Source organism: Artemia franciscana, chromosome 6, assembly GCF_032884065.1.
Source record: "Artemia franciscana chromosome 6, ASM3288406v1, whole genome shotgun sequence".
NCBI classification, from domain to species: domain Eukaryota; kingdom Metazoa; phylum Arthropoda; class Branchiopoda; order Anostraca; family Artemiidae; genus Artemia; species Artemia franciscana.
Genome location: NC_088868.1, coordinates 11,336,130 through 11,352,329, shown reverse-complemented (window position 1 = coordinate 11,352,329; position 16,200 = coordinate 11,336,130).

Genomic DNA, 16,200 nt, shown 5'->3' with positions numbered 1-16,200 from the left:
GAAAAGGTGGCAAATCATGGGCAGTGCGATAGATTTATAGATAACTATAAAGATCTTTTGAGGATTGATTTTCCTGTACTGCTTGCTGGAGCTGTAGTAATGAAAAACATGCTTCAAACAAAAAACTTCGATATAAAAACCAATTCGATTCTATATTTTGAGTCATGAGTGGGGATGAGTAAAAGCAAGTAGAGACAGGAAGGTGGTTGGAGTAGAATCCTTCTTTTAAACTTTGACCTCGTGACCACCAAACGAAGCAACAACATGATTTAAGTTGAAAGTTGATAAAATTGACCCAATATATGAAATGTTATCATTCTCAGGCCATCCATATTAGTCGAGAGAAGCAAAGCCCCGAAAGATTTGTGATCGGGGGGGATTGCATTTGCTATATCTAAATTGAAATCTCCGCTAATGATAACAGATTTTTTTAAGATATAAAACTTTTTACTAACTTTTTACCTTTCTACCTAACTTTTTTAAGATACCAGCCTAAAAGCTAGCAGGCAGACGCAAATCGTGAATCAGACTGTTTGTTGTTATAATTTGTAGGCAAATAAACGTAAATTAATACATGAGTTTCAACCTTTGCTGAATCAACCTTTCTAAGTAATTCCAAAGTCTAGAAACAACCAGTATTTAATAGATGATAAGCTATAACAATACGAAATAATAAAGTTTTCCTTATGCAAGCTTTCCGATCTTTATTTAGATAGAGAAAATGAAGATATATAGAAGATAGAAGCTGCGATTTCTTGGTTGAGGAGTGACTTCACAAGGAGCATAAGAGCTGGGATGAGCAGTAAATTCGTTTAGCAAAGGATGAGCAAAAAATATAACTAGTTCAAAAATGTTAAGGGCTCCGTTTCTTTTAAAATGTGAAATAGAAGGAGAAAAAAAAAGGCATGAACAAGATTTTTACAGAGAATGAAGCGAACTTAACGTTGAAAGCCCTTGATTTTTATTTTAACTTTAAAATTACAAGAAGCCTGGTCTGTTGCAACGTCTTTTCTGTGAAAATGAATGCTATCACACAAAAAGACGACAACAGTGTACAGGCTTACACGGTTTTTTACTGCGAAATTTACTGCTCAGCTACTTCTTAACCTAGAAAAGAAAAATGACGTTAATCGATTAGAGATAAAAGACATGTAAAGAAGTGATGAAATAAATAAATAAACAAAGAATAGATCACTACTTTAAAGGAGCAATGTGAATGGGTCCTCAAGTTAAGATCAAGATTCTGACCCGGGTGTAAGAAAGAGTACAACCTGGTCATCTATAACTGGTCATCTTTAGGCAATCTTTTCTATTGACCTATGATTATGCTAAAAAAAAACTTAAGACTGGAAAGTCCTAGACGTCCCTTTCCTTATAAACTATCTTAAATACCTTTCCACACAGGAATGTATGGGCATGTTAAATATTACATTTGAACATACTTGCAAGCAATGCACGCAGACAGTGTTCTGGTTCAAGCTATATCAGATTTATATATTATTACTTAATAAATATTTACAAATATCAAACAGTTCGTGGTAACGAACTGTAGTAAGGAGCGGCCCGGCTCAATAGTAACCAAAACTCTAAAAAACGGAATTTTGATACCAATAATTACACCAAAAGAATTGCATTTTAATGCTGATTTTAAATATGTAAGTTCATCAAGTTTAGACTTATCCATCAAAAGTTACGAGCCTGAGAAAATCTGCACTATTTTAGAAAATAGGGTGAAAAACCCCTTAAAAGTCACAGAATCTTAATGAAAATCACACCATCAGATTCAGCGTATCAGAGAACCCTATTGTACAAGTTCCAAGATCCTATCTACAAAAATGTGGAATTTTGTATTTTTAACCAGAAGACAAATCACGGATGCGTGTTTATTTATTTGTTTTTTTTTTCCAGGGGTGATCGTATCGACCCAGTGGTCCTAGAATTTTGCGAGAGGGCTCATTCGAACGGAAATGAAAAGTTCTAGTGCCCTTTTTATGTGACCAAAAAAATCGGAGGGCACCTAGGCCCCCTCCCACGCTAATTTTTTCTCAAAGTAGTCAAATCAAAATTCTGAGATAGCCATTATATTCAAGATAGTCGAAAAACCTTATAACTGTGTCTTTGGGGACGACTTACTCCCCCACAGTCCCCGTGGGAGGGGCTGCAAATTCCAAATTTTGACCAGGGGACAAAATTTAAGCTTTAATGCAAAGAGTTATTGACGAGGTATTGACGAGTGGACGAACCTTCTTATATACGTAATAAAAACATACGAACATAGAAGTTTGTTACGTAAGCTAATTCGTAAGTTACGTATATCTTTTACTAATGAAAACGTTCGTAAAAACTAAAAGTTCTAGTTGCCTTTTTAAGTACCCAAAAAATTGGAGAGCAACTGGGCCTCCTTCCCCTCCTTTTTTCGCAAAATCATTCGATCAAAACTATGGGAAAGCCATTTAGCCAAATAAATAAATATGCAAATTTCGCGTTAATTATTCATCTGCGGAGAGCCGAAATCAAAACATGGATTAACTAAAAAACGTTCAGAAATTAAATAAAAAAACAAGTTTTTTAACTGAAAGTAAGGAGCGACATTAAAACTTAAAACGAACAGAAATTACCCTGTATATGAAAGGGGCTGCTCCTTCTTCAACGCCCTGCTCTTTACGCTAAAGTTTTTACTGTTTTAAAAAGTAGAGTTGAGAGAAAGAGTCAAACTTTAGTGCAAAGAGCAAGCGTTGAAGAGGGAGCAGCCCCTTTCATATACGGGGTAATTTCTGTTCGTTTTAAGTTTTATGCTCCTTATTTTCAGTTAAAAAAACTTGTTTTTTTATTTAATCTGGTAGAGAGTCAAGCTCATTGATTAGTTCTCAGAGAAGAAAAGAATAGAGACAGAGAAAACTGATAGTCTCTAAAAGGAGACAAGAAGGTCAATCGCTGAGTAGGCCATCCTTTGATGGAGCCAAGGGTCCCTGAAATTCCCCTATAAGCCAGGTAAGGAAAGGGTATATGTTATGTTCAAGAGTTTTGTAAACAATACATACTTTATATTTACTTTAGTGCTCTTTACAAGGAACTTTTGAATTCAAAATGATTGAACCCCCTACAAAGTGTATACGACCACCCTTCCAATGAAAACTCAGAGCACATAGGGGGTTGGAGGGGGGAAACAGAAATCCTGGAAACCGAAAATCTTGGAAAACGCTTAAAGTGGAGAGATTGATGGGAAGAATATGCATAAGTTCTAGATACGTGATAGACATAATTGGGACGGATCCACTCTCTTTGGGGGGATTGGGGGGGGGTGTTAATTCACAAAAATTGGAAAAATTGAGTTAGTTTTAACTTAAGAATGGGAGACCAGATCTTAATGAAATTTGATATTTAGAAGGAACTCATGTCTCAGAGCTTTTATTTTAAATCCCGACTAGATCTGGCGACATTTTGGGGAGTTGGAGGGGGAAACCAGAAAGCTTGGAAAACGCTTAGAGCGGAGAGATTGGGATGAAGCCTGGTGGGTAAAACAAGCAAACGTCGTAGATACGTAATTGACGTAACCGGACTGGATCCGCTCTCTATGGGGGAGTTAGGGGGGTCCAGGGCTCTGGCAAGTTTGGTGCTTCTGGATGTGCTAGGACGATGAAAATTGGTAGGTGTGTCAGGAAGCTGCACAAATTGACTTGATAAAGTTGTTTTCCCCGATTCGAACATCTGGGGTCGAATCTCTTCGCTCTTTCGACATTGTCACAAGTGCCATATGAGCTCCTAGCTCTTGTTCTGGTTAAAAGTTTAATATATAGTTATAGTTAATATATAGTTTTATAGTGAAAAGCTTTCATTTATAGTTAAAAGTTTAGTTTTCTTTTATAGTTTTTATCGTTCAAATCTTAATATATAGTTATAGTTAATGTATAGTTTTATAGTTAATGTATAGTTTTATATTCAAAAGCTTTCTTTTATAGTTAAAAGCTTAGCGTTCTTTTATAGTTTTATAGTTAAAAGTTAATATATAGTTATAGTTAATATATGGTTTTATAGTTAATTTATAGTTTTACAGTTAAAAGTTTAATGTATAGTTATAGTTAACATATAGTTTATAGTTAATATATAGTTTTATAGTTAAACAATGATATTTATAGTTAAACAATGATCAATGAGTTATCGCGTAAATTGGACAGCGTTCTGGCAAACATATCTCACCCTTCAAGTAGTCTCTCTGACCAGTCACTGGTCTTGCCCCAAAGTTACGGAAATTCTAAAGAGGGGGTAAAACATTTCCGTAAAAAACATTGGAACAGCAATGAAGTTACCCCCTCTAGGTTTTGAAAATACATTTACCCCCTCCCCCCTCACCAACCCCTGGTAAATTGTTACCACTGTTTGTCATGATTACTTATTTAGTTTTGTCAACCTTTTTTACTTATATATCTCATCTACTCCATATTCTTTAAAAAAAATATATTGAAACTATTTCCATAAAAGTTTCCAGTAGATCTTTGCAGGTAAAATAAAAATGTTTAAATCATTCCTTTCTTGCTACGGTATCTCCCTGGCTCCTAGTCACAGTTCCTGGCATTCCCTTGATTTCTTAATGACACCCTCCCCGCATGTCTGAATCTCTCGGAGTGAAATACAAACAGCCATTTAATGGGTCTTGCTTCAATGTTGCATCATCAAAATATGCATATTCAACATGATGTTGTTATAGAACATGTGGGATATGCAAATGTACCAGCTACACCACCAGAAACCCCTCTAGAATGGAAGCCAATGTCCCCACCAACCAATTATATGCCAACATACTGTCCACTGCCAGTTGGTATAGACCCTTTAAAACACCCAACACCAGAAGAAATGCAAAAGTACAAGAGACGAGTCGTTAAATTCACGCCCTCAGGGTCAGGACTCACCACCAATGGAATTGGTACCATCCTCACATGTCTGAATCTGTCGAGAGTGAAATGATGCAAAAACACCGTTATGATATGAGAAGCGTATCTCCCGGCTCAGCCTCCGTCTATGGTGGTAGTGGTGATCACATTGACGATAAACTACTTGTTACTCTTACCGACAGACAACTTACCGTTACAACTCTTACTCTCTTACAACTCTTACCGTGCGTGAACTAAATAAACGCTTAAAGGGCTTCCCCAGAGAAGATGTTGTGTGTTTAAAGAAAAAACGTTGAACTCTAAAGAATCGCGGCTACAGAAAGAATGTCCCAAAGTGCTATTCTAAAAACCTTGTTAAGAGACGTGAAATGGAGACAGTCAATAAAACTTTGCAGGTAGCTAAATAACGTTTTAATAAAAAAAAACCGTAAATTAACTTTAAATTATGATAGACGGTGGGTTCAAGCCAGCCATCAATGATTCCAAAACCCCTCTCAAAATGTATGTTAGTTTTTACGTTAAATTGTTATTTTTCTTTCTATAGTTGCTTAACCACAAACTTTTCTATGGTTGGAGTGAAACCATCTATAATTTTCTCAACTGAAAGGAGTGGAACATCCATAAAGATTTACTTTATCAATGACAAATGACAAGAAACGACAAATTACCAAACGTTTTATAAGGTAGAGAAACATGTGGCTGTAAGAATTTCCCATATGTAAATAGCCCTTAAAATCAAATTAAGTTAGATAATATAAACTCTTCATTCAAGACAGCGAACTCTCCTGAACTAGGTTTTGTGATTTGAGAAAGATGCAACGCCACATCCAGGTGGGGGGAGGGGATCTGAACCCTTCCCGTCTGAAATGTTTGTCTGACTCGGAAAAACACAATAAAAAGGCATAAGAACATATTATTTATGCATTAAAACTTAAGTTTTCAACCTTCCCACCCCTAAAAAATCCTCCTCCACAAAAAACATCCAGGATACAGCCTAGGATAAGGCTTTGTTCAAATACTGATCTATATTAATTACTAAAGTAGGAAAACAGTCTTACTTTCTTCTTCTGTCTTTCATTTTTTTTTATATGGCTTAATTTTATAATTTATATTTTTTTGCTACTTAGTATTTATTATTTATTATTAATTCTTATTGTTTGTATTTTTAGGTTTGGTTTTATGGTGTTCATTTATTTCTGTGTTTGTGCTGTTGCACTGGTGATTTCTTTTTCATTATAAGTCAAACATACGTCAAAATACGTGAACATACGTCAAAATGTAAAATATAAAGCTAAAAATGTAAAAAAAAACTTATCAAAACAGTCCTAGCATCCTTACTGCAACAAAGTTCAGCTAGGATATTTTAAATATATAAGTTTCATTAAATTTAGTCTTGCTCATCAAAAGTTACGAGCCTGAGAAAATTTGTCTCTTTTTGGAAAATAGGGGGAAACACCCCCTAAAAGGTATAGGATCTTATCAAAATCACACCGTCGCATTCAAAATTAGAAGTTTCAAGATTTTTATCTTGAGAAGTTTCAATCGCATTTTTATCGCATTAGAAGTTTCAAGCTCCTATCTACAAAAATGTTGAACTTGCCAGAAGGCTGATCACGGGTGCGTGTTTATTTGCTTGTTTGTTTTTTGTTTTTTTCCAGGGGTGATCATATCGACCCGGTGGTACTAGAATGTCGCAGGAGGACTCATTCTAACTGTAATTAAACGTCCTAGGGCCCTTTTTAAGTGACCAAAAAAATGCAGGGCACCTAGGCCCTCTCCCACACTCATTTTTCCCCAAGTCAACGGATCAAAATTTTGAGATGGGTTTTTGTTCAGCATAGTCGAAAAACCTAATAACTATGTCTTTGCGGCTGACTTACTCCCTCAGAGTCCCCGGGAGAGGGGCTTCAAGTTACAAACTCTGACCAGCGTATACATACGGTAATGGTTGTCTGGAAGTGAACACACCTTTTCAGGGGGGACTTTTCGGTATGGGAGGGAAGAGTTGAGGGGAGGGGCTACGTAGGAGGATCTTCGCTTGGAGGAATTTGTCATGGGAGAAGAGAAATTCCATAAACGGGGCACAGGATTTTCAAGCGCTATTTTTTAAAAAAAGGATGAAAAAATAAATAGGAAAAAGTTTTATCCACTAAAAGTAAGGACCGGCATTAAAACTTAAAACGAACAGAGATTATTACGCATATTGGGGGCTCATTTCTTCCTAAATACCTCGCTTTTTACGCTACAGCATTTTTAGTAATTTCAACTATTTATTCTACAGCCTCAGTGATTCAGGGGTAAATCTTAAAGAATTAGGACAAATTCAAGGTTTAGTGTAAAGAGCGAGGTATTAACGAGGGGGCAAACCCCCTAATATACATAATACAAATATACGAATATAGAAGTTGGTTACGTAAGTTAATTTGTAAGTTACGTATATTTTTTACTAATAAAAACGTTCGTTAAAAATTTAAAATTCTAGTTGTCTTTCTAAGTAACCGAAAAATTGGAGGGCAACTAGGCCTCTTCCTCCAACCCTTTTCTAAAAATCGTCTGATCAAAACTAAGAGAAAGGGATTTAGCAAAAAAAATAAAACGATACGCAAATTTCATTTTAATTATTCATTTGCGGAGAGCCAAAATCAAACAAGCATTAATTCAAAAACGTTCAGAAATTAAATAAAAAAACAAGTTTTTTAACTGAAAGTAAGGAGCAACATTAAAACTTAAATGAACAGAAATTACTCCGTGCATGAAAGGGACTGTTCCCTCCTCAATGTCCCACTCTTTACGCTAATGTTATTTACTTTTTTATAAAGTAGAATCGAGAGAAAGAGTCAAACTGCATTGTAAAGACGGGACGTTCAGGAGGGAACAGCCCCTTTCCTACTCAGATCAATTTCTGTTCGTTTTAAGTTTTAATGTCGCTCCTTACTTTTAGTTAAAAAAAAACTTGTTTTTTTATTTAATAAATCTAAAAAAACAGCCTAAAAAAACACTGAAACGGAACTCTAACCTAGCAAAAACCCTAGTTTGGAAGCTGACATAAAATAGGCTATTTTTCACTTGAAAAGCCCTACGTCTGTCTAGCTCTTTAGTTGCTTTAAGACCATGGTTAAACAGGGTAGCCACCTGGACACACTTCATGTCGACAGGACAAATTCCCATTTTTCAGGACACAATGACATAAAAAGGCAAAAAGTTACATATTTTAGAAACTTGGGACAAAAAAGGAGCAAAGAGGAGACATTTTGTAAATTTATGACATAAAACGAAATATTTCCCAACTGGATGAATATTCTGGTAAAAAAAAATTCAATTTTCACCAAAGTAGTGCTTTTTCTTTTTTTTTTCTTTTTTTTTCGAAAAAAAAAATAGAAAATTTTTTCTTTGAGAAAAAATAATTAATTAATAAAACAATAAAATTAAAAAAAATAATTAATTTTTATTTTTTCTTTTTTTTTTCTTTTTTTTAGCAAAGTATGGGTTTACAGTTTATCTGAGTTTCATGCTTTTACTCAAAGTCATTATGTATAAATATTTTATATCAGTTGTTTTTGTTTTCATTATACCTGATGCTAACTGCCCGCTTAAAAAGAGGCCTACAAAGAGTCTTTTGGTGAGTAAAACACCTGGTAAAAACTAATTGATCACTAGTTTTTGAGATTTCAAGATGTAAACATTTTAGCTAAAATGAGGCATTTTGGATGTACACGGGGCACATTCATAAATCAAAGAGTTGGCAAACCTGAATTTAATAATGTTAAAAAACAATTAAAAAAGAAACAACTAAGAACTACTGGCAAGTTGTCAAATGGTTTTGTCATGAAACCTGACGAAGAATAAAGCATTTAAAAGTTGAATTATGAAGAAACTTTCATCTATATTTTATTATGCTTATGTCTAAATTTAACACGTTAGTGTGTGGTCTTATTCATGCTGTAACGAGATCTTGTTTTTTATTGTTAGGCTTTCTCAACTTCAGGAGACACCCTTTTTGCTAGATACGCAAATAAATAGGCTATGTCAGCCATGGTTCAAATTCGATATAAAGAGTTGGTCAACTTTATTCTTTGACACTGAAAAAATAACAAATAAGGCCCTACCTGGTGAATAGCGCAGAAGAGGAACACAGTAACTAAAATCAATAAACCATATGTTAATTAAACGGTACTTGTTAAATATCACAAGCTGGCCCAAGAGGAGAAGTTAGGTTAGTCTTATTGAAATATCCCAAGACATGATGAAAATACTATAATTTAGAAACACAATCATGAAAATTACAGAAGAAAATTATGGAAAGCAGGGTGCACAGAACGCGTTATGTTAAATACATAACCTAACTATTTATATATATTACATAATGTACCTACATCGTATTTTTTCTCATTGAGTCTTTATTATAGCCTACTGCGAGGGGTGGATCCAGGATTTTTAAAGTGGGTAACGCGAAATATTTTACTCCAATAAACTTGCAAACAAAGAAATCCCAGCAATTTAAAGGGAACCTCAATGATTATACGCCGTAAGTAGGTCGTGGAAATGGTCGTAAATTTAATCTAAAATCTTCTGAGGGGTTGAAGTTCTAATAAAAAGGTTGAAATTAAAATGATGTAAAACTATTGATGCAAAAAACAGGTAGTTATAGAAACCACCCTGCCTTAAAAAAATGAAAAGCTGTTCACCCTCAACGAAAAATATGATATTCAATATTTAGGGGGCACGCATCCCTCCTCCCCCCCACCTGGATCTACCACTGCCTACTTTTGACAGACAAACCGGTTTTTCTTGGATGTTTCAGATTAAAATTCTTGAGTGTGGTTGTGATATTTAACAAGCACTAATTACACTTTTATTTTAGAACTTAATACTGCTGGCATGGGCAGGGGTGTCAATTGACTAAAATTTAAGGCGGGGAATTTTTATTAAGTTATAAACATGGTATTTTTCAAAATCTATAGGGAGGTTATTTGGCTTGTTTTTATCTTTTTCAATGGAAACTGCCGAAAACAAGTTTTTTTTTACAAAATCCAGGGGGCAATTGCTTATGACAATTTTTTTTAGTGGTGATACGAAGGGGGTGGTATAATTATTTAGCAGCAATACAAATCCTTTGAATTTTACAATTTTGAGAAATTGCTAAATATAAAGTTTTAGAATTACTGGAAATGATACCCTCTGAACAAGAATTCTGAACATGGCCAAAAAGTATAACTTATTTAGTCTTACACTCGTTGCGGCAGCTTGCAGAGTTTAGGGATTAACTCCAAATATCTGAATGTCAAAGGTGCTAGATTGGTGTAATTTTTTCCAATTACGAAAGCGAAAGTGCTATTTGGTGTTAGAGTTAAAGAACAAAATCAGAAAGGCTAAAACTATCTGGGAAATAGTAATCTAGTCTAGCCTGTGTGAAAAATATTGTAAGTCAAAATACAACTACACTAAAAAATTGAGAAAAATTAGCCGAATGTTGAAAAAGTGTCAACTAGTAGACTATTATCAAATTGTGCTTTTTTTATTTTTTTTCGGAGAGAATACAACAAAAAGTATTTTTCAGTGAAAATACCTAAGATAAAGGACTTTTAAAGACCTAGGAGAGGATAAAAGAGGGAAATATCCTCCCCTGCAATTTGAGCCCATGTTGGAGTGTATTATAGTAGTTTCTTCAAGTTAACTTAACTGAAGTATTTCTTGCAGATATATCAAGAACGAGTTGCGGAAAGAAGCTAATGCGTTTGCACTGCAGTCTGGAGAATGAATACCATAAAACAAGTTCAAGAGGCTGAACTGAATGCGGTAAAAAGACAAAATGACCTCTCGAACTGGAATAGTTAACCCTACGTCTAGGACGAATTCAAATCGCTGTGGATGTATTTATGGTTTGTACACAGAGATTTAATGAGTTAACATGTGAAAGACGATATGACTAAAAAATTTTGGCATTTTTACTTGTTTGGCTGGTTCTCAGAAAGAGCCAGTCAGGTTTTGTTATGGCAAAATTAAAATTGCATTCCTTTGGCTGTCTATTTCTCTTTTCCTTTTAGGATCATACTTATCTATTTTTTGACCGCATATAAATGGTTAAAATACTAAATTATACATTTTGTTTTTTGCGATTAAGCTTCTTAAATCCTATTAACTACTAGCCTCAGTAGGCACTAAATCCTCACACGGATGTAGAGCTGTCACTGAATTATTAATTTTTTTTTTTTTACTCTTAAAAATGTAGTTTTCATTGTTGTTCAGCTTTCATATTCCAAGAATATTACCACTGCTGCTGCGAATAAATCATAGCAGGACGAAGCCACCTGAAGCTAGCCACGCACGCTCCTCCTCCAGCCCTGTTTTTTCAAAGCTTCACTCATAACACACTTTCATGTAGTTCCAGTTTCCTAGAGATCCTTTCTTATAGCCTCCATCCATCCCATTATGGACAACGTGCTTTTCGTTTGCCCCGGATAGTTGGCCAAAAAGAACAATCTCTGCCAATCTGTCATCATCTAGAGGGGAAAAAATCCTGCACACTGTTTTTACGCCACTGTGGTGGGTAGAGTAGAATTTCCAAATATCGAAAATACACTGAAAAAAAAAAAGACTAAAATTATTTTTTTCAAGGTACGGATCAATGGAACCATATAGAAATAAATTAGAGGGGTCAAAATGGGATGTGTAGACTTTTTCTAGCACCCTACAGTTGTATTTACTCCTATTTGCAAAGATTTTTGAATAGCCAAGCCGGAGCTTTAACCTAGTTTTGGAAACAGTATGCAGTGGCATTATCTCACGAAAATTAGGAGGGGGGATATCTCTTTTCAAAATCTGGGAAGCAATTTTCATTTTTATCTTGGAAGCAAAATGTATCCTGCTTCGGTCAAGATTTACCGAATTTTAGTAATTTTTTCCAAATCTTACTGAAAACTGAATGAAAATAATCTTAGTAATTCTTCCAAGCATTTATAATTCACTATTTTTTTATCCCACCTTTTAATTATTCCAGCTTATTGTCTTAAGCATTTCTAATCAACGCGGATCACTGCTTTTCCGATTTGGATAATTGCCCTGAGAAGATTAGTATCATTTTGTTTCAAAATTACATAAAAAAAACTAGTTTTTTTAACTGAAAGTAATCAGCGACATTAAAACTTAAAACGAACAGAAATTACTCCGTGTATGAAATGGGTTGTCCCCTCCGCAATCCCTCGCTCTTTACGCTAAAGCTTTTAATTGTTTTAAAAAGCAGAATTGTGGCAAAGAGTCAAACTTTAGCGTAAAGAGCGAGGGATTGCGGAGGGGACAACCAAAAAAATGCACGGAGTAATTTCTGCTCGTTTTAAGTTTTAATGTCGCTCCTTACTTTCAGTTAAAAAACTAGTTTTTTCTATGTAATTTCTTAACGTTTTTGAGTGAATGCATGTTTGATTTTGGCTCTCCACACATAAATTATTAAAATGAAACTTGCATATTAATTCCTTTTTTGGCTAAATGGCTTTCTCTTAGTTTTGATCAGACGATTTTGAGAAATAAGGGGTCGGGAAAGCCTAGTTGCCCTGCAATTTTTCGGTTACATAAAAAGGCAACTATAAATTGTAACTTTTAACAAATGTTTCTATTAGTAAAAAATATACGTAACTTAAGAATTAGCTTACGTAACAAACTTTTATATTCTTAAATTTTTAGTATGTATATGAGGGGGTTTGTCCCCTCGTTAATACCTCGCTCTTTACACTAAATCTTAAGTTTTGTCCCAATTCTTTAAGAATGACCACTGAATCCGAATGGCCGTAGAATAAATAGTTGAAATTACTAAAAAATACTATAGCATAAAGAGCGAGGTATTTATCTCCTCCTAAATACCTCGCTCTTTATGCTAAAGTATTTTTTAGAACCCCTCATATGCGTAATAATCCCTGTTCGTTTTAAGTTTCAATGCTACTCCTTACTTTCAATTGAAAAAACTTTTCCATGTTTATTTTTTCATTTTTTTTTAGAAAATCCTACGCCCTTTTCATTGAATTTCTGTTCCCCCATGACATATTCCTCCAAGGAAAGATCCTCCCACATAGCCCCCTCCCCTCAACCCCATCCCCAAAACCCCCCAAAAAAATCCCCTGAAAACGCTGTACACTTCCCAATAACCATTATTATATGTAAACACTGGCCGAAAGTTTGTAACTTGCAGCCCCTCCCCCAGGGACTGTGGGGGAGTAAGTCATTCCCAAAGACATAGTTATTGTTGTTTTTGACTATGCGGAACAAAATTTCTATATCAAAATTTTGATCCGTGGACTTTGGAGAAAAAATGAGCGTGGGAGGGGGCCTAGGTGCCCTCCAATTTTTTTGGTCACTTAAAAAGGGCACTAGAACTTTTCATTTCCGTTAGAATGAGCCCTCTTGCGACATTCTAGGACCACTTGGTCGATACGATGACCCCTGGGAAAAAACAAAAAAAAAAAAACAAATTAACACGCACCCGTGATTTGTCTTCTGGCAAAAAATACGAAATTCCACATTTTTGTAGATAGGAGCTTGAAACTTCTATAATAGGGTTCTCTGGTACGCTGAATCTGATGGTGTGATTTTCGTTAAGATTCTATGACTTTTAGGGGTTTTCTCCCCCTATTTTTCAAAATAAGGCAAATTTTCTCAGGCTCGTAGCTTTTGATGTGTAAGACTAAACTTGATTAAACTTATAAATATAAAATCAGCATTAAAATGCAATTCTTTTGAGGTAGCTATTGACATAAAAACCCTATTTTTTAGAGTTTTGGTTGCTGTCGAGCCGGGTCGCTCCTTACTACAGTTCGTTACCACGAACTGTTTGATTAAATCTGTTTAGAAGTTCGTTGTGTCTCTTCAAACTCTATTACAGGAAGACGGAAAGAAAATATCCACGCTTTTGATGACTCTAACGTTTTATTCACTCACGTTTAAATATTGATTAAGGTATAAATAGTCTCTTTCTCTTAATTCTAATTTTTAAAACAGTAAAAAACTTTAGCGTAAAGAGCGGGGCGTTGATGAGGAAGCAGCCCTTTCATATACGAAGTAATCTCTGTTCGTTTTAAGTTTCAATGTCGCTCCTTACTTTCCGTTAAAAAAAAATGTTTTTTTTATTTAATTTCTGAACGTTTTTGAATCAATGCATGTTTGGATTTTGGCTCTCCACAGATGAATAATTAAAACAAAATTTGCATATTTATTTTTTTGGCTAATTGGCTTTCTCGAAGTTTTGATCGAGTGATTTTGAGAAAAAAGGAGTGGGGGAGGAGGCCTAGTTGCCCTCCGACTTTTTGGCTACTTAAAAAGGCAACTAGAACTTTGAATTTTTTACGAATATTTATTTGTAAAAGATATACATAACTTACAAATTAGCTTACGTAACGAACTTCTATATTCTTATGTTTTTATTAGGTATATGAAGGGATTCAACCTCTCGTCAGTACCTCGCTCTTTACACTAAAGCTTAAATCTGTCCCAATTTCTTAAGAATGACCCCTGAATCACAAAAGCCGTAGAATGAATAGCTGGAATTACTAAAAATGCTTTATCGTAAAGAGCGAGGTATTAGGAGGAGGTGAGCCCATCATAGACGTAATAATTTCTGTTTGTTTTAAGTTTTAATGCTTCTCCTTATTTTCAATTGAAAAAACTTTTTCATATTTATTTTTTCATTTTTTTCTTAAATAATGCTAGATAATCCTACTCTCTCTTCACGAAAATTTTCTTCCCCCATGACAAATTCCTCCAAGGAAAGTTCCCACAACATATCCCCCTCTTCTCAACCCCCCTCCCCCCTCAACCAAAAAATCCCCCAGAAAATGTCTGTACTCTTCCAAATAACCATTACTATATGTAAGCACTGGTCAAAGTTCGTAACTTATGGCCCCTCCCACGGGGACTGTGGGGGAATAAGTCGTCCCCAAAGACATAGTTATAAGGTTTTTTGACTACGTTGAATAAAATGGCAATCTCAGAATTTTGATCCGGTGACTTTAGGAAAATAATTAGCGTGGGAGGGGGCCTAGTTACCCTCTAATTTTTTTGGTCACTTGAAAAGGGCACTAGAACTTTTCATTCCCGTTAGAATGAGCCCTTTCATAAACTCGGACCACTTGGTCGATGCGATCACCCATGGAAAAAAAAAAACAAAAAAATAAACACGAATCTGTGATCTGCCTTCTGGCAAAAAATATAAAATTCCATATTTTTGTAGATAGGAGCTTGGAACTTCTACATTACGATTCTCTGAAATGTTGAATCTTATGGCGTGATTTTCGTTAAGATTTTATGACTTTAGGGGTTGTTTCCCCCTATTTTTTAAAATAAGGCAAATTTTTCTCAGGCTTGTAACTTTTGATGGGTAAGATTACAATTGATGAAACTTATATATTTAAAATCAGCATTAAAAAGCAATTGTTTTGATGTAGCTATTGGTATCAAAATTCTATTTTTAGAGTTTTGGTTACTATTGAGCCGGGTCGCTCCTTACTACAGTTCGTTACCACGAACTGTTTGAAACAAAGTATTTTATGCATCTGCAAAAGGTATTTAATTAAATACCTTTAAAGGTATTAAGAGTTTCTGATGGAATTTCCAAAGTATTTTTACATAAATTGTTAAACTTTGCTTGTCCTATGTGTCAGTTATTTATACATTATAAATTTAGGATTATTTTGAAAATAAAACTCAATTAAATTTTTTTTAAATCACATTCTTTAAGCTATTTTTTTAGATATATATTGCGTAATCTGCGGAGCAATATTTTTTTTGTTTCAAGTTTCTACTTCGATCTTTAATTCCATACTAAGAAACTTTAGACATTAAATCTTACAAAAAGATTTTTTTTTTAATTTAAGCACTAAAACTGAAGAAGTCATTGTGCTTCTATGTTAAAAGATAAAGATTTAAGATAAAGGTTTTACTTTCTATCTTAACGTTGCACAAAATATTGGCAACTCTCTCACATAACTACAATTTTAATGCAATACAATTTTCCTTGAATGCATTTCTACATTTTTACTAAGGCCTACTAAAGAGACTAAGAAAGAGACTGTGTAAGAGAGGGTGTTGTAAATCATTAGTTAAGAATATTTTACCATATTTGTTATAATTGGACGGTGTTTCAAGCAGCAAAATAAAATTGCGAGGTGTTATGAGACAGAAAAAATGTTTCGATTTTCTAGTATTTTTCAACCTTTAGCCTCAAGGGTCTCAGCCGTATAGCAAAAAAAGAAAACATTTGGTTTCTCTAATGCGCCATTTTTAAAATTTCTTCTTAGTGATTCTCTCAAATTTATCGTGAAACCAACAA